Source organism: Cavia porcellus, unplaced genomic scaffold (assembly GCF_034190915.1).
Source record: "Cavia porcellus strain 051 isolate PalLab524CR breed Dunkin Hartley unplaced genomic scaffold, mCavPor4.1 scaffold_10, whole genome shotgun sequence".
NCBI lineage: Eukaryota > Metazoa > Chordata > Mammalia > Rodentia > Caviidae > Cavia > Cavia porcellus.
In genome coordinates this window covers 19,627,410-19,651,878 of record NW_026947493.1, presented here as the reverse complement: position 1 = coordinate 19,651,878, position 24,469 = coordinate 19,627,410, and the positions used below count along the sequence as shown (strand labels likewise).

General features: G+C 39.4%; 1 long non-coding RNA gene and 1 other non-coding gene across 3 annotated transcripts in view; both read right to left on the bottom strand.

Annotated features, from left to right (window-relative positions):
- Window positions 1-361: 361 nt before the first annotated feature.
- Window positions 362-24,469, bottom strand: part of LOC134477844 (uncharacterized) — a 102,641-nt gene continuing 78,533 nt past the window's right edge. For both annotated transcript variants that reach the window (XR_010050083.1, XR_010050085.1), the window contains exons 6-7: window positions 1,144-1,227; window positions 362-549 (exon numbers count right to left, since the gene is read on the bottom strand). This is a non-coding gene — a long non-coding RNA (uncharacterized LOC134477844). The remainder of the gene's footprint in view (window positions 550-1,143; window positions 1,228-24,469) is intronic.
- LOC111754661 (small nucleolar RNA SNORA2/SNORA34 family) lies at window positions 17,144-17,280 on the bottom strand. The gene has a single exon (XR_002789343.1). It is a non-coding gene; the product is annotated as a small nucleolar RNA SNORA2/SNORA34 family (small nucleolar RNA).

The following is a 24,469-nucleotide window of genomic DNA, read 5'->3' as shown; positions in this document are numbered from 1 at the left end:
TTTACCCTTTTATTTACATTCTTCTTTAAAGCACATGCATGTAATGTTAGCATTAGGGAGGCTGAGACAGGACAATCCCTGCAAGTTTTAGGCTGTATTCTGAGTTCAAAAGCAGCCTGCATACATAGCAAGACTCTGTCTCAGAAAACCAAAAGAAAATAAGAAGCTATTATTTATCATAGATAGAAGTAAAATTTTCCCTTTGTCTTCCCCACGCCTAATTCCCAACCCTGGTAAGAGTGTGTCCTTCCCCATACACACATCCTGCTATACACACATTTACAGAAACTTAAGAACATTATATAATGAATATTTCTGTTGCCAAATTTAAGAGATTAAAAGAGGCCAGTGGAAAGCAGGAGGATTTTATTAAGTGTACACCTGGTTCAGGGGACTTGAATGGGTCCATGGTGGCTGGGTGCTGGGCTGAGTACTCCAGCTTTTACACATTTGGTCATCGAGGTTGGTCTGTGGCAGGGAACTTAAGGGCGCACAGAAGGAGAACAAAGACAGTCCGTCAAGCTATGACAGTTTTGAATCTTGGTGACCCTGTTCAAACATAACAGGATGTTATGGGTACAGAAAGTTATAAAATTTTACTTATAGGTATGAAAGTTACTGTTTTTATCTGTATTAGAACAAAGAACAACAATTATAGGGAGGGGGAAGTTTGGGAAACAACTTTAAAAAAATCCTGCTCCATTTCCATAACTGACTGTATTAAACACATCTATCTACACCCTGCTTTTAAAAATTCAATGCTATTTCTCATAGGTCTGTTGACATTTTTGCATATATATCTAATTAGTTCTCAGTTATGGACACAAAGGTTGTTTCTGTTTTTTTCCCTATGTTTGGACATGCCTTCTAGTCTCTGTGATTACATTATTCTGCAGATATGTATCAGTCACTTTCCTCGTCACTGAGATACAATATCTGTTACCACAAATTAAAGAAGGGGCAGTTTAGTTTGGTTCATGTTTTAATCCATAGTGGGATGACTCCAAGACAGGAAGGCATGGCAGAAGAAAAGCCATTCACGTTAAGGCAGCTGAAAAGCAGACTCAAGGAAAGAGCCAGGAAAGGAAATACATGCTTTCAGGTCAGGCCTACTATGCCCCACCCCTTCCAACCAGAACTTACCTTCTCATGGCAAGTCAGCCGATGCCACCATAATTCACCTTCTAAAAGCTCCACCTCTGAGCATATGATGCCTTTGGGGGATATCTAATTATAAACCATAGTGAGGCAGACATTAAAAAGTGGAACGTCTAACTTCTAGGGAGTATTCTTTTTTTTGTTTTTTGTTTTTTGGGTTTTTTTTTTGTCTTTTTCCTTTTTATCGGTACCAGGATCGAACTCACGACTGCCTGCTTGCAGGGCAGGTGCTTATGCCGCTGAGCTAAATCTCCAGCCCCAGGAGTGTTCTTTTTAATAGGTATTAGTAAACATCCATACATAGAAATTATAAATATATTTTCCACCACTAATATTGACATTTTACATTTTTTGCTGCTCAAATATATACAGAGTCCACCAAAAATGTATTTACACCTCAGGGAAAGAAAAACTTGTATAAGTAGTTTAATACTAAATTTGTTGAGTTGTCATGAGATTAATACTAGCTACCCTGGCCTTCACAGGTGCTCGGAGTGGTGGTCGTTTACTTCTGGCATTTATTATACAGCAAACTGCTACTCAGGTAAGCTTGGTCATTGAAATTGCTGCCATGAGTCTTCAGCTTCTCCCAGGAGCAGCAGTGGAGTGGGACTTTGTGATAACATCATCCTCCAGGGTGACCAGAAGAGGATAACGCCATTGAAAAACATCTTACTAGTTCTCTTTTCTTGAAATGTGTTTGCATGTTTTTGATGCAAATGTCATCCCATTGCTTTACTTCGAATTTCCAGAATTTGTTGGCGATGCTATTCTCAATCTAAAACCACCATCCCAAGATGTTACGTGATTTATTGTGGTGCCCAGAGTGGTCAAGCCAGCAAAATAATTTTCTTATGATAGGATTTCTCATCCATCTAAAAAAAACCCTCCAGGAACTAGAATATGCTATTTTTAGTATTGCAGTTTCAATAAAGCAGCCTTTGATAATAAGTAACCTTTACAAAGAATAAAATTCCATAAAGAAGCAGTCTAGAAATCTATAGATTGATTAATGTCTTTTAAAGCCCTTTATTATTTGTAAGAGGAGAATGATTTCTTCATAGAAGTGTTGAAAGGCTAAATTTGAAAGCTTGTGTGGCTACATTAGCAAATTATTTTTGCCTTACTTAAGGGGCAGTATGCTCCATTATTTTTGAAGGATTTCCAGGAAATAAAAAGCAGTATTGAATTTATCAGGCCCTTTGTTAAATATACTAAGCTTTATGAAAGGAAATATTGGAAAATTGCAAGCTTTTTCCTGATGGTGTCTATAATTGCAAAAAAATCTATTCTTTCTTTAAGAGAAATTTTTCATCACATGGTTCCTACCAGATTACTCTCAAAATCAGATATTTAAAGGTCATAGAAAAACTGTAATAACCCAGCAATGGCTGCTCTGGGCTCACTTTCTTCCCTGCTGTCTGTCATCTGATACTGGTGACTCTTTGCCTCCTTGAAACTATCCCTTCGGCTAGACTGCTGTGCTCTCTCCGAAAGAGAACTCAAAAACTTATGAGTCCACTTTCTAGTCCAACTTTACTATTGTCTCTCTTAAATTCCATTTCTTTATCTGTATCTTTCTTTTTTTTTTTTTTTTTTTTGGTACTGGGGTTCGAACTCACGACTGCGTGCTTGCAAAGCAGGCACTTATGCCACTGAGCTAAATCCCTGGCTTCTGTATCATTCTTATGCTGTTTGATTATTCCTTCCATCTTTAGCATGTGTGTTTCTGGAGCTGTCATTTATTCATTCATTGAACAGTACTGAGGATTGAACTCAAAGCCTTGACATGTTTTCTTTTTACACTAGGTCTCTTTATGTTGCTAAATTGAATAGGTTGGGCTTACCAATTCTCTAGCTTTGACAACTCTTACAAATGCCAGTGTCACACTGCCAGTCATATGGCAATACCTCATTTCTCTGTAGGATAAAGTCAGAACCTCTTTTCCCCCCAGCAAGGGCACTACCCCTGGGTCCCAGTCTCCTATTTCTGTGCTTTTTTCCATTCTTCCTTTCATAAGACGTGTCCTCCAAACCACACGGTTTTCTTTTTCTGGACAAAAAGTTTTGCTTACAAGACTCATACTGCCTGCTTATTTCCCAAATTCTTTTGATTCTTTAAAGTCCATCCTCAATTTGACCTCATTTAGAAGCTTCCTACATACCATTGGAAGATCTTGTCTTAGAATTGCTCATCTCCTATATTTGAGCAATTATAAGATGTATTTATTTTTCATATTTCAATATATTTGCATTCATGCTACAACCACTATTGGACATCTAACAGTCATGAGGCAGTTGTGTTTGCCTGGGTGTGCATCAAAACTGAAAAGTAAGTTTTTAGCAAAATGGAAGAAAATCTGGGAACTCTCAGTGGAACATTCCAGAATAGCTCTCAATAGCACAAAGGACAATACTAGGTATAACCATGATGTTGGCAATCCTGAGCCTAAAAGTGATTCAAGAGAGTCAAATTATAATAAGAAAAAGCTTTAAGAATTCCTTACCTAGTTTATTTCAAGTTTCCATGTAAAATAGTCTATGCCACACAATCACATGAAAAGAATTCTATATATAAATAGTGTTTCTGTAAGAGATCTTTCAGAATGATCTTTTCACGAGTATAAAACGACCATTTAAATGAAAGAAAGCATTCTACCATAACTTAATTGGCCTGTTCTTTTTGTTCCTAGCAGGCTATCACATAATTCTATGACATAAAAAATCAATAGTGTTTTAATTTGGTGAAATGCAGTATATCAGTGAGGTGATATATTTATCACAATGTCATGATGCCTCTGTGCCTTTATCTTATCAACTGGGTTAGAAACTCACTGAAGACAGAGTTATATGTTGGCCTAAGCCTTGTACACATAATAAATTTCAAGATTGTCTTAAATTATACATATACTTGATCTTTAAATAGAAATATATTAAATACCATTCTAAAATCAAAAATATGAGAAGTAGTACAGAGAAAATTCTGTTTCCCCACCATGCCCACATGTTAGTTAGCTTCCCATTATGGTAACAAATACCTGAGGCCATCAATCTAGTGAAAGAAAAGGTTTATTTTGGCTGGCAGTTTTGGAGGCTTCACACTCAGTCAGTATCATTACTTTTGGGCCTGCAGCAAGAAAGTGCTTTATGACAGGAGTACTGACAGAACAAAAGGTCCACCTTCTAGCAAGACAGGAGCCCTAACCCTAACCCTAACCCTATATTGTTTTCTCTTTTTTTTTTTTTTCCAGTCTTTTTGTTGGTTGGTAGAATTAAACCATAAATAAATCCCAGCATTCAGGTGGCTAGAGCAGAAGGATCACGACAAGTTCAATGCCTGCCTGGATTATGATTACCCAGTGAGATGCATCTCAAAAAACCAAAACCAAACAAACAAACAAACCCCAAACCATAAGTAAATAATAATGGTAGAGCGCATACCTTTCTGTGGAGATCACAGTGCTCCCCACTTGCTTATTACTGGCAGCTGCTCATGTTCTGGCTGCGGATCAGAAAGGCAGCGTGTGCACACCTGGGCAGGGCACCCTGGCTGGGTTTCAGGGGCCCTGAAGACCCTGACAGGTAGCGGACCCTTCCTTCCATCAGCACCTCCCAGATGGCTGTGGCCTCCAGAATGTGCAGCCACCCTGACCCACACCAGCCGCCTCTCCCATCGGTGCCCTGTGCGCAGCTCTCCTTCGAGTCCCCTGGCAGTTAGGAGTTTCATCTGAGACTCCACTCTGGAAAAGGCTGACTCCTGCCCCTGTTCTCAGAGGGACTTGGGGTCTCATAACTGCTGCTTCCTTCTTGCATTCAACTTGTTGAGTGATTGTTGATGTTTTTAATAGTCCTGCTGTTCTTTCCAAAAGCAAGGCTTTCCAATATCAGCCTTCCCGCTTCATTCCACCCAAGGACAGGAAGTAATCATAACTGCTGGCACTGTCCTGCCTCCTCAGGCTGAGAGCAAATAAAGCAATGTCTGGAAAACGACATGATTTAAAGTGGGCAGATTTATACTTGCACTGTGGCCTACACATCATTTTCAATTATCTCTCCTTTGACAGATTTAAAGTTGATACTAACTAGATAAATAAATCATCTTAAACTGTTTAGGTATTGGCTATCATCTTTGATGCCTTGTAATCCTATAGAAGGAAATCCCAAAGTCCATCAAAGGAGACGTGGAATAGCTTAGAGAACAGTGCCAAGAAGACAGTTCTCCCTTCCATCAGTCTGGACAACCTGTGTCATTCTGCCCAACAGGCTGCATTATAAACAAACTGTATAGCGCAGTCATATTTGCAAGGCTGTCTTAAGGCTTGAAAAGCTCATCCACAATATCATGCATTTTAAGGTCCTGAATGCTGCAATCTTCTAATATAACAACAATATTGCACTTGAGCCAGTTCTATGTACTTGGCCATGGCGTCAGATTCTGTGGCAGCCTTCATGATATGCTCTGAAACAAAAACTCATGGTTTTTTCAAAGCAGAGTAGAATGAGCGGGCTCATTTCTTTTGATCCTCCCTGGAGCAAACATAGTAATATTACAAGTTTGGAAATCATTAGTTTCTATCTATGCAAATTCAGGAATATAGGAACACCTGTCTTCATAGAATGCAATTGTGATGGAAACAGAACAACTCAGTTAGTTGAGATCCTGAATGGAGGCGAGGTGAAAGGGATGCTGAGGGGGAACTAGAATGGGAAGGCTTCTTCTCAGATGAATTCTCACGATTACCAGGGGGGCGGGGGGAGCGAATCTCAAGGAGGTTTCTGGTTCTCTGTTTAGAAACCTCAGGGGCTAAATTTTTAAATTTTGTACAAACTCTCAGATACCAGATGTGAGTTCTGGTACTGTGATACTAGCATTAGACCTCCTGTCCTCCTCTACCTCTTCCTCCTGCTTCTTTATTCCTCAAACTCTGACAAAAATGTTACTTGAAGGATTTGGTAAAACTTTTAACAATCTAGTTAATTATCTCTGTCACTTTCTTGTCGTTGAGAAATAACACCTGATACCCCCAGCTGAGAGGATGACTGTATTTTGGCTTGAGTTTCAGCCTGTAATCAGTTGGCTCCAAGATAGGAAGTCTTGGCCAAGAGGCAGTGGAGAAGATTGCTACACGGTGGACAGGAAGTAAAGTGACTATGGAGAAGCTAAGGAGAGAGATAAGCCCTTCCGTACCACACCCCCAGAACCCCATCTCCTGGAACACAGCCTGCTTCCTCACAGCAAACCACCACACCATCCCTACAATCCAGTCACATTCCAAATACCCAAGGCTTTGGGGAGCCACTTAGACCTAAACCGTAGCATTCTGCCCTTGGATCACAAAAGACTTTTTTGTGATTCACTTTAAGCAAACGCGTAGTTCATCTCTAAGAGTCACCCAAGTCTTAACAGTTTCAGCACTGCTTAAAAGTCCAAGACCAAAAATCTTCAAGACTTAAGGCAAATCCTAGCTATGACAATTTGGAAAAAAAAGTCAGACACTTCAATGAGCAAAATGGCGTAGGGTAAACATTTCCATTCCAAAAGGAAGTAATGAGGGGTAGAAACCAATGGGGCCAAAGCAGGACCAAAGTCCAGTAAGAGAAACATCCTGAAGCTACATGGCCAACATCCAGGGAAAACTGGGTCGAGATGTGAGCATCAAAGGGCTCGAGAAACCCTGTCCCCACAGATTTCCAGTGGTTATAGCTCTCTTGGCTTCCGTCTTGGACTGGTTTTGTTCTTTCTCTGCGATTTTCCTCAAAGTTTCCACACTCCTACTGAGATCTCTGCTACACCTCAGACTTCACTCTCACAGCCAGGCTTTGCCCTCTCAGAGGCGTATTACCTGCCCTCAAGGCCTTCTCCTGAGATCTGGATCAAAGTCTTCCACAACTCATGCAATCTGAATGCTTGTCACCACTCAGATGACAACAAGGCCTGCCGCCAGCTCTAGCAGTGGTGGGCCGTGAATCCAGAGAACTCTGAATGTCTGGATGGCTGAGAACTCCAAAATCCCTCATAATGTAATTCTTATGAGAGTCTTTTACAGCTTAAAAGCCACAATGGCTTTTCATAACCAAAAATCGTTTAACTATGTGTGGCTAAAACTTTCAAGCACCCTCTTCATCTATCAACAGATGAGTGAATGATGAAAATGTAGTAGTATGCACCATAAATCCTGCTCTGTTATAAAGAATAACACATTTGAGACATTCCCAGGAAAATGGATGCATCTTGAGATCATGATGTTTAGTGAAATAAATCTGACCCACAATTTACATATTGCATGTGTGAGAAACACAAAATATAAATAAATTAAAGAGGAAAATGAAGGGCATATCGTATAGAACAGGGAGGCAGATCTTTTGCAAATGGGAACAGGACCAAGAGACAGAAGGAGCAGGGAAAGGAAAGAGTCATAAAATGAATTAAGATGTGTTATGTACATTTACTAACTCCCCACAATCCATATAATCATCACATACTGTAAACATACACTAATAAAATTAAAATTTGAAGCAAAACTGCATTTGAAGACCTGAATGCTGGTACATGCTTGTAATTTCAGCACTGTGGGAGGCTAAGTCAGGAAGATCACAAGCTTGGGCCCAGTCTAGGCAACTCAGTGAGACCCTGTCTCAGGAAACAAAAAAATAAGCCAAGAGCTGGGGCTATAGCTCCGTGTGAAGACCCCAGGTTCAATCCCAATACTGAAAAAACAAAGGAAGGAAGGAAGGAAGGAAGGAAGGAAGGAAGGAAGGAAGGAAGGAAGGAAGAAAGAAAACTATTTGAGAATATTATAACATACTTTGACTTTTGGTCATCATTCTCTTGCTTCTCTCTTGTTTCCCCAAGTGTTGTATTATCTGATCTTTCCAGAGCAATGCAGTAAGCATAATTTAAGATTGAAAGTGTGACCTTTGAAGCCAGAAGCCTGGTTCTGCCATCAAACACCAGTGGGACCTCGGGCAAGTTATCTCACCTTGTTGGGTCCCAGTTTCCCTATATGTAACATGGCACAGCTGTGCCTAGTCCATGAAGTTACTGAGATAATACTGAAGTTATTGAGATAATACGTAGCAGTAGAACAGTAGCTAAACAGGTGGTGTTACTATTGGCGGAGGTTTTTAAATACACCACATGTAGAACGCAGCTCATGTGCTTACGTTGTGCCCTGCCCAGATAATATTCCTCTTCTTGTCTATCTTACAAACTTCTTCAAGACCCCCCACTGGAGGAAACTTTCTCTGCAGCTTTTTCTTCTTATCCCTTATGCCCAACACAATAATTACCCTTGACTTTTCAAGTCGTGGCGTTTTGCATGTACATCTATATGTGTACTTTTAGTATGATACAATATGATAGATGGTTAACTGGGGAAAATTGTGTATATGCATCTCCCATGTGAGTTATGAGGTCCCTGAAGAAGGGGATGGTGTCTTACTCATTTTGCAACTCTAACGCCCAGCAGAGTGCCTGAAGTACAAAATTAATGTAAGAAGAAGTATATGAATGAATGAAATGCAGACAGTACGGCAGGGGCTACATTTAGAGCACACCCATTTCCCAGCTTCCTTGAGACCTTTACTGCAGTAAGGAGCATCTTACTTAGTCTTCTAGCAGTCTATTCGCTGATCCTCCTGCCACCTTTCTTCTACTTTCTTTCTTATTATTTCCACTGTGAGCCAGGAGAACATAAGGATGTGACTGCTGAGGGATGCTCACCATTTAAACAGAGGCAGGTTTCCATGGCAACCATCCCCCAAAAGAGCCCCAGCAGGTGCTACTATGTCTCTTTATTCCTTGGCTCCCTGCCTGGTCAGAACTGGTAGGAGTCAGCAGAGAGACTCAGTAGCATTTGCAAGTTGGGATTTGTGCTATGCCTCATTGCCCCTCATCTCAGGAGGTTGTTGCAAGCTGTAACAGCTTGCTTATTGTTTTTTTTTTTTTTAATGGTAGGGATTTTGTTTCCTTCAGATTCATGGAGGCAGAAGAGGACAGGAGAGTGAGCACAAGGCATTTTCTCAAATGTTTCTCTAATTAGCAGGAGTCTACTCTTGGTCTCCTGTTTGTACTCCAAAGATATTTTGGGGATTAGTGAGAGGAAGCTCTGCTTAGTGCACATCAGCTTCTTTATGAGGAAAACATCATTATTGTTGAGCCAGAAGCAAGCCCCAGATGTGTTGGAGGATTAGGGCGGGAAGGACTGATTTTTCTGTAGCCCTGTGCTTTCAGGACTCTCGTTTACTGGGTCTTTCACCAAAGTCACACGCCCTTGTATGTCCTGTAAACGCAGCTGTGGGAAACCCTCCATATCATAAACAGAGCCACCCGAGACCTCAGAACCAGTATCCCTGGTTTATTGAAGAATCTCAATAATGACATAGTTCCTTTATAATTTCCACAGGCTGTGCTGGGTGGTGCCTCCCATCTAACAACATAGTCTTTTATTTGTAAGGGATTCATTTTGGCTTTAAAACTCTGTCCTATTTTCCTACAATTTCAGTCTCATTTTTCATTCCAATGATCCACGCTCTTTCTCAACTTTCCAACTCCTCCACTGCCTCCATAGACCAGGTACAGGAGAAGAAAAAGCATTTTTACTGGGAACCCGTGACATTTAAGCAGCAAACCCCTTATAGGCCAGTATGTGCTATAGGTAGAAACGATATCACATTCTAGGCACTGAAAGCAAACAAGGCTGAAATAAGAAACCTTCCTTATGGTTGTACATTTCTGGCAAATTGCATGGACATCTCAGAAGAAAGAGACCTGACTCTTTGGATCTCTAATAATTTGCTGTGTTTTTCCATTACACATAAATATCCACTTTAGTACTAATTTTGTGTTTTCATGTTTTGTGTTTTGCTTTGTTGTGTTTTTTTGTTCTGTTGAGAGAGGGTCTCACTATGTAGCTCAGCCTGGCCTTAAACTCACTACATAGCCCAGGCTGGCTTAGAACTCATAAGAATCCTCCTGCCTTAGCCTCCTGAGTGCTGGGAGTACAAAAATACGCCACCATGGCCAACTGTATACTTCTTCTTAAAGAAGATCCCTTAAATTATGTAAATTTTAGATTCCTCAAAACCTGGACGCACCTTTTATTCAGTTGAATTTTTAGATGATTTTCCCATTAACTCTCTTTTTCCAATGGCATTATGCCTAGCTCTAATATTATGGACGTTTTATTTGCTAATTCCCTTCTTTTGATCATTTGGAGACTGGGAACTCCTACAATGAAGCTTTTTAAAAATCACTTAGACTGTGAATAGAGTTTAGCAATGTTTCCTGTGTTTAATCATAATACCTGTAATGTTTCTCTTTCACAGCTGCCACATGCATATCTGACAATTGATGTTTCTACACAAGTCGGACTTTTACTATATTTTGGTTGCTAATAAAGTAAGCTTTTTTAGTTTCAAAAAATACCAAAAGGAAAAAGAATGATAGAAACTGATACACATTAAAGACAAACTCAGTTCTTAAAACTGCTTTTTATAACTATCTTGATCTCAAACCAAGCACCCAACAGTGTACACAAAAGCACATGTAGTAGACTCCCAGTTGGTATTTAAGGCTCAAAACGCTCCCGGAGCACCTGGCTGCATCCAATTCCAGATCTGTCTGAGGTAATAAGCAGTACGGGATTTAATAAAGCACTTCCTTTCCCTCTGCATCGTCTCTGAAAATCTTCCTGGCCTTGTGATTCTGTAAGTCTCTTTTGAATTGTTCTGAAATGGTCCCTCCTTCCTGGAAGGTTCTAAGGGTGCACTACAGCTTGTGGCCAGCAGGGGGCAGTGGCATTCGGTGATTTCCCACATTTAGGTCTCCAGGATGCAGAAGAGCAAGCCGAAAGTGACTGCCCATGCTGAGGGTTCAGGGCAGGAAGTACTATTCACTCTATTCGCAGCTTTTGACTGACACAGATTTTACTAAATCACTACTATTAGGATCAGCAACTACATCACTGACATGTTGCAATTAATAGCTATTAACGATAATTTGTACTCATACCACTTTGTTCCTAATTTAGACAACATTTATTTTCCAGTCGCCTGATAGTTCACCTCTATTTATCATCAGGAAGTTACGGGGTGAAAAGATGAACAAGTTTTCCCAGGCCGAGCCAGGGAGGGCTCTCGCCTTTCCCCATCACCTGCTGTAGCCCTGCTGGCTACAGTGAAACTCATATATTTTGTCTGTCTTTGGGCCCATGTCTGTCTCCAAAGTCACTGATTTCAGTGACAAGTGCCTATGAAGTCTTTACTGTTTGATTACACTTTAATCCCAGTCAGCTGAGCTAACAGGACATTGAATATAGGAGTGTGAAACCCGCATTCTTCCCTGTCCTTTTCTGGACAGAGGATAAAAGACTCCATTTATAAAGCCTTGCTTACCTAAGAGATAATGAGTCAAGGATATAGGTTCCCAATAAACCCTGAAATTGAGCTCTTACCGTGCAATTTTTATGCAGCATTAACTCACTAGGTGTGCTTGCTCTGTGGGTGTTTTCTTCCTTTTCCTTATCTAGAAAATGGGCTTTGATAACGCTAGAACTTTGTTTAACTTATTTGGTTGGTAATTTTCCCTAGATAATTTGTCACTGCTGTTTTTATAAGAGAGCCCACAATATAAAGATACCAGCATAGATACCTAAGGGTATGTAATGCACTGATGACAATACTGTTCACAGTGTCACAAAATGGACAAATAATACCACATGTCTAATGCTGTGTTAGGCACTGCTTTTGCATAAATTAACAAGGATCAAAATTTTTCCCATCCAGGAGTTCACTGGAGATCACATGCAAATTTGTGAGTGCTATGAACACAGGGAGCACATGGGTCCCTCTATCTTGTGTTAGACAATCAAGGGAGCGTTTGGGCAGGGCAAAAACAGGACAGCTAGACAGAGGCTCATTAATGCCAACGTGGATCTCTTATAAAGAAACCCAAAGAACAAGGAAGCCCTCTGGCCCAGATGTCAGGAAATCAGGGTTCATGTCCTGGCACTGACAACTTTTGAAATTGGCTCACCAGTCACCTAATCGCTCTGGATCTGTTTACTCATCCATCCAGAAAGAATGTGGACTGCCTATCTGCAGATGTGGGCTCAGACCTAACCTTTTTTGGCTCTCAATTGTAGATTGACCATAAGAAGCTACATGAGAGCTGTGTATACCCAGGGACCTTGCAGCCTGAGGACATCGGTCTCACTGGACTCGTGGGATGAGTTAGATTTAGCACAGAGTAGCACACACAGCTGCTCAGGCCATGTGAATGTGAATAACCTGAACTCAGAGCCTCCCTTCCTCCTCTCAGGGGAAGTGGAAACCACCATGATACCCTAGTATTGGGGAAACTGGGTGTGTGACCGTCAGCAAGGCAGCAAGCTACTAAGTGAGACAGATAACTTTGAATTTGTGCTTTGTATTAGAAACTGGAGTCCTAATTTCAGTTGTTGTGTGGCTCCCAGTATTTGTGAAGAATTGAGATCTCCTAAACACAAACTCAAATTCCAAAGGACAAAACCTTTAACTTTGAACATGACTTTCAAAGGGCCTTAGAATCTAGTTTCTTCTGACTCATTCAGGTATGATAAAATTTCTATGGGGCTGCTTTGGGAGGAAAAATAGGTTTCTGGGCTGGAGAAGATGGGAGAGAGGGTGCTGAGGTAGACTAGTGTCATCTCTTCCTTTCCCTAGGCAGCCTGTGTTTCCCAACTGATGGAAGCATGAAGGCTTGTAACAATTGTTTATCCGACTCTACCTGCCCCCTGGTCTCACATTCTGAAAATAGTTCCCACTTTTGGGGACTGGACCCTACCCCATCCACACTTTCTATGTGTGTGACAACAGCCAGCTTTGAGATTCCCTTCCCTGTTCCTGCTAGCAATCAGCCCAGGAATCAAGGGAAACACAGTTGTGTCAGAAATGAGGACACTTGCTACTTTGCCAGACTGTGATATACGGCCCAGGGCTTCATTCCCAGAAGCTGTTTGACAGAAGATGGCCAGAGGCATTTTAAAAGCATGAGGAGGTTATGGGATTGGGGAGATTTTGCTTGAGTTTTTAATATTATTGATCGTTCTAAACTGATTCCACTATGACTTTGCAAGGTCAAGTGATGCATACATTTTTAGGAAAATTTTGCCATAAAAGCCATGATCTCTGGAGACAGATTTACAAGCAAAGAGACCTCTGAGAGCATATTCTAGGGTGAAATTCAAGATATGAAATCCTTTAGTCTTCTGGAGGAGAACATAAAATGAAAAAGTAAAGGGAAGAAAAGTCACAGCTTCTGGAATGAAGGCTGTGATCAACACTTCATGGAATCAACACTTTATGTAAGGGGATTTAATTTCACTACAGCTTCTGAGTGTAAAGAAGGTTTGTCTCTCTCTTTCTTATCCTTTGAACCACATTTCACTCCCAAAAGCCTCTGGCATATGATGGATCCAATCTGAGACTGCCAGTTTGGGAAAACCTTTGTACGTCTTGCTGATTTAGGCAGCAGCCAGGATTAATGACGTATAGGGTGGAGTGTTTGAAAGGAGATTAAGCCATGGCAAAGCTAATTGTTGCATCAGCTTGAATTGATGAGGGATGGGCCAGCTGGGGAGAAGTCAAAGCTTATTCTTCCTCAGCTTCAGGAAACTGCTTTTGAAAGAGAAACAAAATGGCCCCTCAGAGTGATGACTGCATTTAGCAACCTGTGTGTGTCTTTGACATCGAGGCAAACACAGTTTCAGACACAAGGTGGCATCTGCTAACTGGAGCATCGAGCTGCTCCTTTTAGGAAGCTTTGGTTGTCTGGAGACACAGCTGAGGGCTGGGGAATGACTCCTGCCTGACCTGATGAAAGTGAGGTCCTTGCTTTTATGTGCATATGCTCTTTGGCTTGAGATCTTTGAGGCTGAACACTGATGAAATACCGTAATTATGCATGCATAATTATGCATCAATTATGAGAAGTAAAAGTGTGTGCTTGTAACCATGCACCAGGCATAGAAAATACAGTAGTTTTTCCTTCTAGTTGGTTTTGCACCATAATTGGAGCCAACTGGCATCTTGTCCAATTCATCAATGAGTGCCACAGCACCCTGGAGCATTTTACCTTGGACATTTCAAAGGTCATACTCCCTGTACCCTAGGAGGTACCCTAGGAGTTACCTAGTGGGAGGTCAATGGCAACTTAACCACCGTTTCTCCGCCATATGCATTCCAGTGCTCCTCTGTTCTCTATGCCTCTGTGATATGAACAAGATAGCTAGCAAAACATTTTGCTTATTATGTTTTCTCTAAAAACAGGGATTTTTATATGAAGTTTAAATTTGGTTGGTACCTCTAAAATGCCACATACTGTCTGGTCCATCAGTGTGCTGTCTAAGAAAGTAGTCACCAAAATTTGGTGCATATTATAGCCACTTGAAGTTTCTTAAAATTCCAGATGCTTATGCTGCTCCTCAGGTCAGTTTAATCAGATTTTTATGAGAAAGGGCACAGGACTCAGTATTTTAAAAACATCTGGGTGATTATAACATGCAGCCAAGTTTGAAAGCCGCTGCTCCTGAATGCTCAGAACTGATGCTGGGCTTCAAATAAAGCTCTGCGCTCCTCGTGGGTGACTGATGGGGCCGAACTGCGAGGCATTTGTCTGAAATGAAGGAAGACGGGCGAAGTGGCCTTAGGGTCATAGGTGTTGATGCTCCCCGATGTGAGTAGCAGTGTGCCGCCTGGAGCCTCTGCTTCTGCTGTGAAATAGCACAAGCGTGGCTCAGAACAGGAGCCTTCAGGAACAGGCTTCTGTCAGTTGTGACTAGTAACTAAGCAAATATTTTCAGCACAGGACACCAAACAATATATTTGTTTGCTTTTCAGGTGTGAGTTGATATTGTGGTTGAGGCCCAGCAATTTAAATAAAATCTCCCTTTCATGAATGGAAAAGTAGTTGAGTAGCACTGAACATAAGGAAAGGACGGGGAAGAGAGAGAGAGAGAGAGAGAGAGAGAGAGAGAGACAGAGAGACACAGAGACAGAGACAGAGACAGAGAGACAGAGACGGAAAGAGACGGAAAGAGACAGAGAGACAGAGAGAGACAGAGACAGAGACACAGAAAGAGAGACATGAGACTTTAGCAAAGATCATCACAAATTGATTGGAGATCAATCCTGTCCCATACGGCCCCTCAGTTATCACAGCTGTCACAGAGGTCATTATCAACTGATGCTAGAAAGCAGACTCAGTCTCCCAACTCTGTTTTTGCACTGGAGTCTTGGATTTGCTGGCTGGGGAACTAGGAAGCATAATCTTCATCAATTCTTTTTTTTAATTGCTTTATTTTTAAAAAGAGAACAAACAAAGCAGAACAGATCAAAACGATGCAAGCAGCACAGAACTTCAAAACAAGGCAACAGGAGATCACAGCAGCTACCATAATGTCTCGTTTTCTTTAAAATAGTTGTCCATATCTTCACATGTAATGAATTCAAACAAGACAAAATAACATAAAACTGATCAAAACAAAATAATAGAAGCATTACAGGTGGGCTGGGGTTTTAGATCAGCAGCATAAGTGCCTGCTTGGCAAACGCGAGGTTGTGAGTTCAATCCCTAGTACCAAAAAAAAAGTATTACAGGTCTTCAAAACCAGACAACAGGAAAATCAACAATGTCTACTGTAATGTCTCTTATTCTCTTCAAAATAGCTGTCCATATCTTCACACATATTGAAATGAAATAATATAAAGCAGACTAAAATCGATCAAAACAAAGAATAAAAGCATTTCTGGACTTCACAATATGATAGGAAATCAGCAATGGCTACCATAATGTCTCATTTTCTCCAAAGTAGCTGTTCATATCATCACATGTAATAAAATCAATTCTTATAAACTCCTTAGAGAAAGTTCTAGGCACGTAAAAGCCTATACATGTACATCTATTCTTTCTGTATTAGAGGGAAAAACAAAACAAAATATGAGAAAAGCAAGAAACAAAAGAGACAAATAAATAACAGCAACAAAAAGCCCAAAACAATGATATTAGGTCCTCAAAATAAGGTGGTAGGAACATAACCAAGGTTGTTATTTTGCATAGTTATCTTCAAAAGAGCTCCTCGGATTACCAGATATAAACATGCAAAACTGATCCAATCCTATGAATGTTAACTGTTTTGTTCCATGAATTAATAGCATCAATAGTACAATCATCTTAGCTATCTTAAGTGTGTATATGCAGCTTCATATCTTTTTGGTTTTCCCTTTCTTTTCTCCTTTTCCCTGAGTTATTTTCCCCCTTTGAGCAGTTTCTTACTCTTTCACAATATTTATTGAAGTTTTTGTGTCTTATTTACTCTTTCAGTTTCTTTTTTTATACTTCAATTTTTAAATTTTTTTTATTGTAAAGGGGGTAAAATTAAACTTAACAAAAAAGGACATACAAAGCAATGTAAGAGATATAAATTTCAAAGCTAGATGACCCGAGATCTTCCCTGTCTATCATATTGTCTCTTGTTTTCTTCCAAATAGTTGTCCATGGCTTCACATACAGAGAATTCTTTTTTTTTTTTTGTCTTTTTCCTTTTTATCGGTACCGGGGATTGAACTCACGACCGCCTGCTTGCAAGGCAGGTGCTTATGCCGCTGAGCTAAATCTCCAGCCCCCTAGAGAATTCTTACAAAACAACATAGTATAAAACTGATCCAAACAGAATGAGGAATATGATTTAGGTCTTCAAAACCAGACAACAGGGAAGTCACCAAAGGCTGTCGTAGTCTCTCATTCTCTTCAAAATAGCTGTCCATACTTTCATGTATATTGAAGTTCAACAAAACATAACAGGCATGAGGGGAAGGCTTGCTTGGTTTCCCAGCGCTCCAGGTCCCAGCATGTCACAAGTCTCAGTAAATGCCGAAGGCTCCCATCCTGGGCCACCAGAGTCTGCCACATTCCCAGCCGCTCACCAGGCAGGGAGGGGTTGCTTCAAGGTGTTTCTTTCTAATGATTTGATCGTTTCACTGCCCAAATTCTGAAATGGCCAACAGACCATAGAAAGACATCTCTTTAGGCTCCTGCTTGAAACTAACAGTGTCAGGAAGCTGCCAGCCTTGATTCACGGCCAGTACTCTTTCAGTTTCTTACACTAGGGAGACAATACAGTATTTACATATATGAATTTGATTTATTTCACTTATGAGTATGGTCTCAAGTCACATCCATTTACCTATAAAAGCCTCAGTGTGTCCTTCTTTATAGCTTAGTAGTACTCCATTGTGTAAAAACATATCTTTTTTTATCCATTCCTCAGTTGATGGGCATCTAGGTTGCTTCCAAGATTTGGCTATTACAAATTGTGCCACTATAAACATGAGTGCACAGATATCACTGTGGTATGATATTTTCAATTTTGGAAACAACGCCCAGAAGTGGAATAGCTGAGTCAAATGCGACTTCCAATCACAGCTTTTTGAGGAACCTCTAGACTGACTTCCACAGTGGTTGCACCAGTCTACACTCCCACCAACAGTGCAAGAGTTCCTTTTTCTCCACATTCTCTCCATCATTTACTATTCATGGTTTTCTTTATCCTGGCCATTCTTTCTAGAGTGAGACGGGATCTCAGTGTTGTTTTAATTTGCATTTATCTAATGACCAGTGATGCTGCACATTTTTTCATGTATTTTTTTTTTTTTTTTTGCCATTTATGTTTCTTCTGAGAAGTGTGTATTCATCTTAGATGCCCATTCTTGGACTGGGTCTTCAAATTTTGGGGGTTTGATTTTCTTAATTCTTTTTATGTTCTAGATAGAAGTCCTTTGTCTGAGGGACAATTGACTAAGACTTTTTCCCAACTTGTGAATTTTCTTTTCATGCTGTTAGTTATTTCTTTTGATGTGCAAAATCTTTTTAATAAAATGATGTTCCAGTTGTTGATTCCGGGAAGTATTTCCTGTGCAGTTAATTTTTGTTTTCTCCCTAACCTATGTCTTTAAGATTTCTACCTACTTTGTCTTCCAGCATACTTAGTGTTTCTGTTTAATATTTAGATCTTTGATCCATTTTCACTTTATTTTAGTGCACAGTGATAGGCATGTGTCTAGTTTTAGTTTTTGGCATACAGAAAGCCAGTTTTTCCAACATCATTTATTAAAGAGGCTATCTTTCTCCCAGTGAACATGTTTGGGCCCTTTGTCAAATATAGGGTAGCTGAGTGTGTTTATAGTTGTGGTTGTAACATCCAATCTATTCCATTGATCTTCAGGTCTGTTTTTGTTCCAGTATCATGTTGATTTTTATCAAAGTAGCTTTGTAGTATTACTTCAGATTAGGGATTGGTGATGCCTCCTGCCTTGCCTTTGTTGCCCAGAATTGCTTTTGTTATTGTAGCTTTCTTCTGGTTCCAGATGAATTTTAGGACCGATTTCTCTAGATCTGTGAGGTATACTAATGATATTTTGATTCGAATTGCATCTGTAAAAATTTTGGGAGAATGGCCATTTTCTTATTTCTTTTTCTTTTTCTTTTTTTTTTTTTTTTTTTTGCTTTTTTTTTCCCTTTTTTTTTTTTTTTTTTTTTTTGTCTTTTTCCTCTTTTTATCAGTACCAGGGATTGAACTCACGACTGCCTGCTTGCAAGGCAGGCGCTTATGCCGCTGAGCTAAATCCCCAGCCCCGAGAATGGCCATTTTCACAATGTTTGTTTTTCCTATCCATGAACAAGGAATGTCTTTCCATTTTCTGAGATCCTCTTCAATTTCTTTTTTCAGAGTATTGTAATTTTCACTGAGTAGATCTTTTACTCCCTTTGTTAGATTGATTCCTAAGTATTTCATTTTCTTTTTGGATGCTATTGTGAAGGGTGTGACTTCTCTTATTTTTCTCTCAGTGCATTTGTTGCTTGTGTATAGAAATGCTATTGATTTTACATTACTGAATTTGATTATTACATGTAGAAATCTTTCAATGGAGTTTTAGGGATCGTCTATGTAGAGGATCATATCATCTACAAATAATGATAGTTTAGCCTCTTCCTTTCCTATCTTTATTCCTTTTATTTCTCTCTTGTTTTATTGCTCTGGCTAGTATTTCCAGCACTATATTGAATAACAATGGATATCCTTGTCTTGTTCCTGATTTTAGAGTAAAAGCTTTCTGGTTTTGACCATTTAATATGATGCTGGCTGTTGGTCTGTCACAGATGGCTTTTACTAGTTTGAGATAAAGACCATCTGTTCCAATTTTCTGTAGGGTTCTTATCATCAGTGACTGTTGGACTCTATCAAAACCTTTTTCTACATTTATTGAAATGATCATGTGGTCCTTATCTTTGGCTCTATTGATATGGTGTATTACATTTATTGATTTGCATATGTTGAACCACCCCTCCATTCCTGGGATGCATACCACCTGCTCATGGTGTATAACCTTCTTGATGATTTGCTGCATTGTTTGCCAATATTTTATTGAGAATTTTTGCATTTATGTTCATTAGGAAAATTGGCCTGCATTTCTCTTTTTTTGGTTGGATGTTTTCCAGGATTTGGTATTAGGGTAATACTTGCTTCCAGGAATGGATTAGGGAGAATTGCTTCCCTTAAATTTCACTGAAGAGTCTGAGGGGTGTTGGAATTAAGTCTTCCTTGAATTTCTAGCAGAATGCCACAGTGAATCCATCAGGACCTGGGCTTTTCTTTGTTGGTAAGGTTTTAATTACATTTTCAATTTCATTAATTGAAATTGTGTTATTCAGCAGTTTTACAACTTGATCCATCTTTGATAATTCATGTTTCTAGGAATCTGTCCACTTCTTCTGTGTTATCAAACCTGTGAGAGTAGAGGTTTTTGAAGCAGGTATTGATGATCTTCTGTCTTTCCACAGGGTCTGCAGTGATTTTGCCCTTTTCATTCCTTATTACATGAATTTGAGTTTTTTTCTTTCCTTTTTAAAATTAGGTTGGCTAGGGACTTATCAATGTTATTTATTCTTTCAAAGAAACAACTCTTTGATTCATTGATTCTTTGGATTGTTTTCTTATTTTTTATTGCATAATTTCTGCTCTGATCTTTACAATTTCCTCCTTTCTTTTGGCTTTGGACTTGACTTGCTCTCTTTTTCTAGATGTCTGAGGTGTAGCATTAGGTTGTTTATTTGCATTCATTCTGTTTTCCTGATGTGGGAGTTTACCACAATAAGTTTTCCTCTGAGGACTGCTTTGATTGCATCCCACAGGTTGCTGTAACTTGTATTTGTATTTTCATTTGCTTGTAGATATTGTTTAATTTCTTCTTTAATTTCCTCTGTAACCCACTGATTGTTAAGGAGTGTATTATTTAATTTCCATGTGTTTATGGAATTTTTGCAGTTTCTCTTGTCATTAATTTCTAGTTTCATGGCACTATGATTAGATAATATACATGGAATAATTTTGATTCTTTTGCCTTTACTTGAGCATGTTCTATAGGCTAGTATATGGTAATATAATGTCCTATGTGCAGCTGAGAAGAATGTATATTCTGATGGTTCGGGGTGGAATATTCCGTACACATCTACTAAGTCCAATTGTTCACAAATTTGATTTTTTTTCTGTTATTTCTTTGCTGAATATCTTTTTTTATTTAAAGAAAGAATAAACAAAACAGAAAAAAGGTAGAAATAATACATAATTTCAAAGAAAAAATAAACAGTAAGAAACCACTAGTTGATAATTACATATTGTCCAAGAGTGAAGCATTACGAAGTGGACATTTAAACAGACTGCAAGAGTTCTGTTCAAATATCCAACAAAAACTTAGTAATATGGTTATCAATCCTATACACTTAAACATCCATGCAGTTATCCATATCTTCATTTATGTTAAGATTGAACAAATAAAAGTAGGCTAAAATCACTGAACAAAGAATAATAGTATTGCTGGATTTCACATCATGACACTATACGATCAGCATGGGGTACTCTTTTTCTTCAAAGTAGTTGCTCATTTCATTCTTTGTTGAATTTTTGTCTAGTTAATCTGTCTCTTTGTGTAAATGAGATATTGTCCCCATTATAATTGTTATATTGCTTATTTGCTTTTTCGTTTCTGTTAATATTTGTTTTGTATAGCTGGGTGCTCCTGAATTTGGTGGATATATATTTAAGATTGTTATCTCTTCCATTTGAAGTTTTTCTCCAACTAGTATGTAGTAACCTTTTTAAAATCTCTTTTGATCATTCTTGGTTTGAAGTTCACATTGTCTGCAAACAGAATAGCTACCCTTGCTTTTTATGGAGGGGGGAGGGTTCTTGTTGCATGAAGCATTGTTTTTCATCCTTTGACGTTCAGTCTATTTCCTTTTAGGTTAGATGCATTTCTTGTATACAGCATATGGTTGGATGTTGTTTCTTAATCCATTATGCCAGTCTGATTCTTTTAATTGGTACATTGAGGCCATTTACATTAATGGTTATAACTGATATATATGGCTTATTTTCATCATGTTATATTTCTGCTGTTGATTCTTTGCCTTTCCCCTCCATTTAATTGTTTGCCTTGCTTAGTGTTTTCTTTCAGCTAATGTTCTTGAAGTTGTAGTTATTTTTATGTCTATCTTCAATATCTTTCAGTATTCTTTGCAGGGTTGGTTTTGTAGTCATGAAGTTCTTCAGCTATTCTTTGTCATAGAAGTATCTTATTTCTCCATCAATTTTGAAGGTCAGTTTTGCAGGGTACACCCAGTCTGGGTTGGAAGTCATTTTCCTTTAGGATCTGAAATACTTTGCTCCATGCTCTTCTTGACTTCATTGTTTGTGTTGAGAAGTCTGCTGTGATTCTGATAGGCTTTCCTCTATGGGTAATCTGTCTCTTCTCTCTAACAGCTTTTAATATTCTGTGCTTATGTGGAATTTCTGGGATGTTGATTATTATATTCTGGTTATAGATTTATTTTGGTTAAGGCTAATTAGAGTTCTATATGCTTCACTTATATATATCAGTTTCCTTTCCCATGTTTGGGAAATTTTTGGCTATTACTTTTATAAATTGTCTTTTGATATCATTTATATTGTACTTTCTTTTTAATTTATATCTATCAATCTTATATTGGGGGGTTTTTGGGCATCATCTTATAACTGCTGAATTGTTATTTTCTGATTCCTTGTTTTTTTAAAAGATCTTTCATTTTCTGTTCACTAGCTACAATCTTATCTTCAAGGTCTGAAAGTCTATCTTCACTTTCATTGAGGTGGTTTTGCCAACTTTCAATGGAATTTTGATTTCCTGGTTGTCTCTTTAAATCCATTTCAGGCATTCTGTTTCTTTCTTTTTGCAGTGCTTCTTAATTTTTTTTAACTATGTCTTCTTTAGATGTGTTCAGCATTTCTTTTATTATGTTTATCATTTCTTCTTTTACCTGGGAGATTACTTTTGATCCGAGTTCTTTTATAGCTTCCCAGAGTTGTTTCTTTATTTCAGTTGCTATCATTTCAGAAGTTTCAGGTGTATTGTTTACATTTTCATCTATGTCCATGTCTCCTAGGTTTCTTTGAGATGGGCGGGAAGTTTGAGATTGCATTTTGCTCTTTCATTTTGTCATTTTCCTGTATTCCCCTGGAGAAGCTGAATGCAAGACTTGCTTCCTAGTTTGAGAATATCTGTCTGTACTTCAGGGAGTTTCCTCAGTTGAGTGGAGGTCACTAGTCAGGCTGTACCAGGTCCCTAGTGACACTCAAATGCTCCTCAAATGTAGGGAGTACACTGGGTGGGCCTTCAGCACCACCTCTGAACTCCCTGCCTGCTTGAGGTTGCTGGGTAGGACTCTACCAGGTGAGTGGCATACCAAGGCTGAATACCTAGATGGGGTGTGTTATGCAGGCCTTCATCTTGTGCCACATGGTGCACCAAAGCTCTTCAGTTGCTTGGAGTCACTGGTCAGGGTCCTGCCATGTTCTGAGCAAGATGCCAAGATTGCACAGCTGGATGGGGTCTGCTGTGTGGGTCTTTGGCTCATGCACTTAATTTTCATAAATTCTATATTCCAACATTAAATAACACAGGTGCTGAGCCATCCCTTACTAAGTCTAATACCTGGTAATGAAAGGGTTTTGGCCCAGGCCGGACACTGTAGCCGGTAAAGCCAAAGAGCTCTATCTCCCCCACCCTTAGGAATCTACCTCTGGTGCCAAACAAAGACCAATGGGCTACCTGTGCATCCCTAATGCCCCCTTAGGTTCCACCCCAAGCTGAAGCTACTTGTGTGCCTCACTCCACGTGTTTCACAGAGAGATCTCGGACCCGGGGTGGAGATGCCACGCCACAGGGGGTCAGGGGTGTCTCTCACCCATTCTCAAAAAAACGTCATTTATATTTCATACTTCTTATCTTTTTTTTTTTTTTTTTTTTTTTTTTTTTTTGGTCTTTTTCGTTTTTATTGGTACCAGGGATCGAACTCATGACTGCCTGCTTGCAAGGCAGGCGCTTATGACGCTGAGCCAAATCCCCAGCCCCCTATACTTCTTATCTTTTCAGCTGCCGCCGGTCCCCCACAGTTGTATCAGGTAGGGGCTGCAAGTGACAGTAACTGATGCCTAGTTTTGCTACCTACCATAATTGTTCTTGCGAGACAAGGTAAGGCTGTAGAGGGAAGAGATAGGTTCAGGATGAATGAGAAGTAACATTTACAGAAGGTTCTTGGATATATAGGAGAATCTTCCCTAAATAAGGAATCCCTGAAGAACAAATGTTTACTGGAGAATCTGAGAACTAAGGCACAAGAATTCTTGGAAAATACTAACCAGAGAATCATATATAAGTTCTTGAAAGGATGGCCAACAGAAATTTATAATAGTATATGGTACTACTTTTGTATTTTGTATTAGAATTTCATATTTTGAGTAAAGCATTAAAAAAGAAAACTTGAAACCACACAGCTACATTAAGTCTAGCTGTACATTTTCACAAATTTGGACTCTAGTGTGCTGCATACACTGTCTTACAACCAATTATCTTTCAGTTGACAGTGAATCCTGCACTTGGTCTGTGTCAATAAAATAAATTCACAGCACTTTTGACATCTGCAATGTGTTCTCCTGAACATCCCTGCCAACACTGTTGGATTCCGGCTAAGGCTCTCCTTCCACCCTGCAGAAGGCCACCTTCTCACTGTATCCTCATGTGATGGAAAGAGAGCATGCTCTCTGGAGCCTCCTCTTAGCCAATTACTAATCCTATCAATAAAGGCTCCGCTTTCATGACCTCTTCAAGCTGTAATAGCCTCCTAAGGGACCCATCTCCAGATACCATTGCACTGGCAGTTAGGATTTCAATGTAAGAGTTT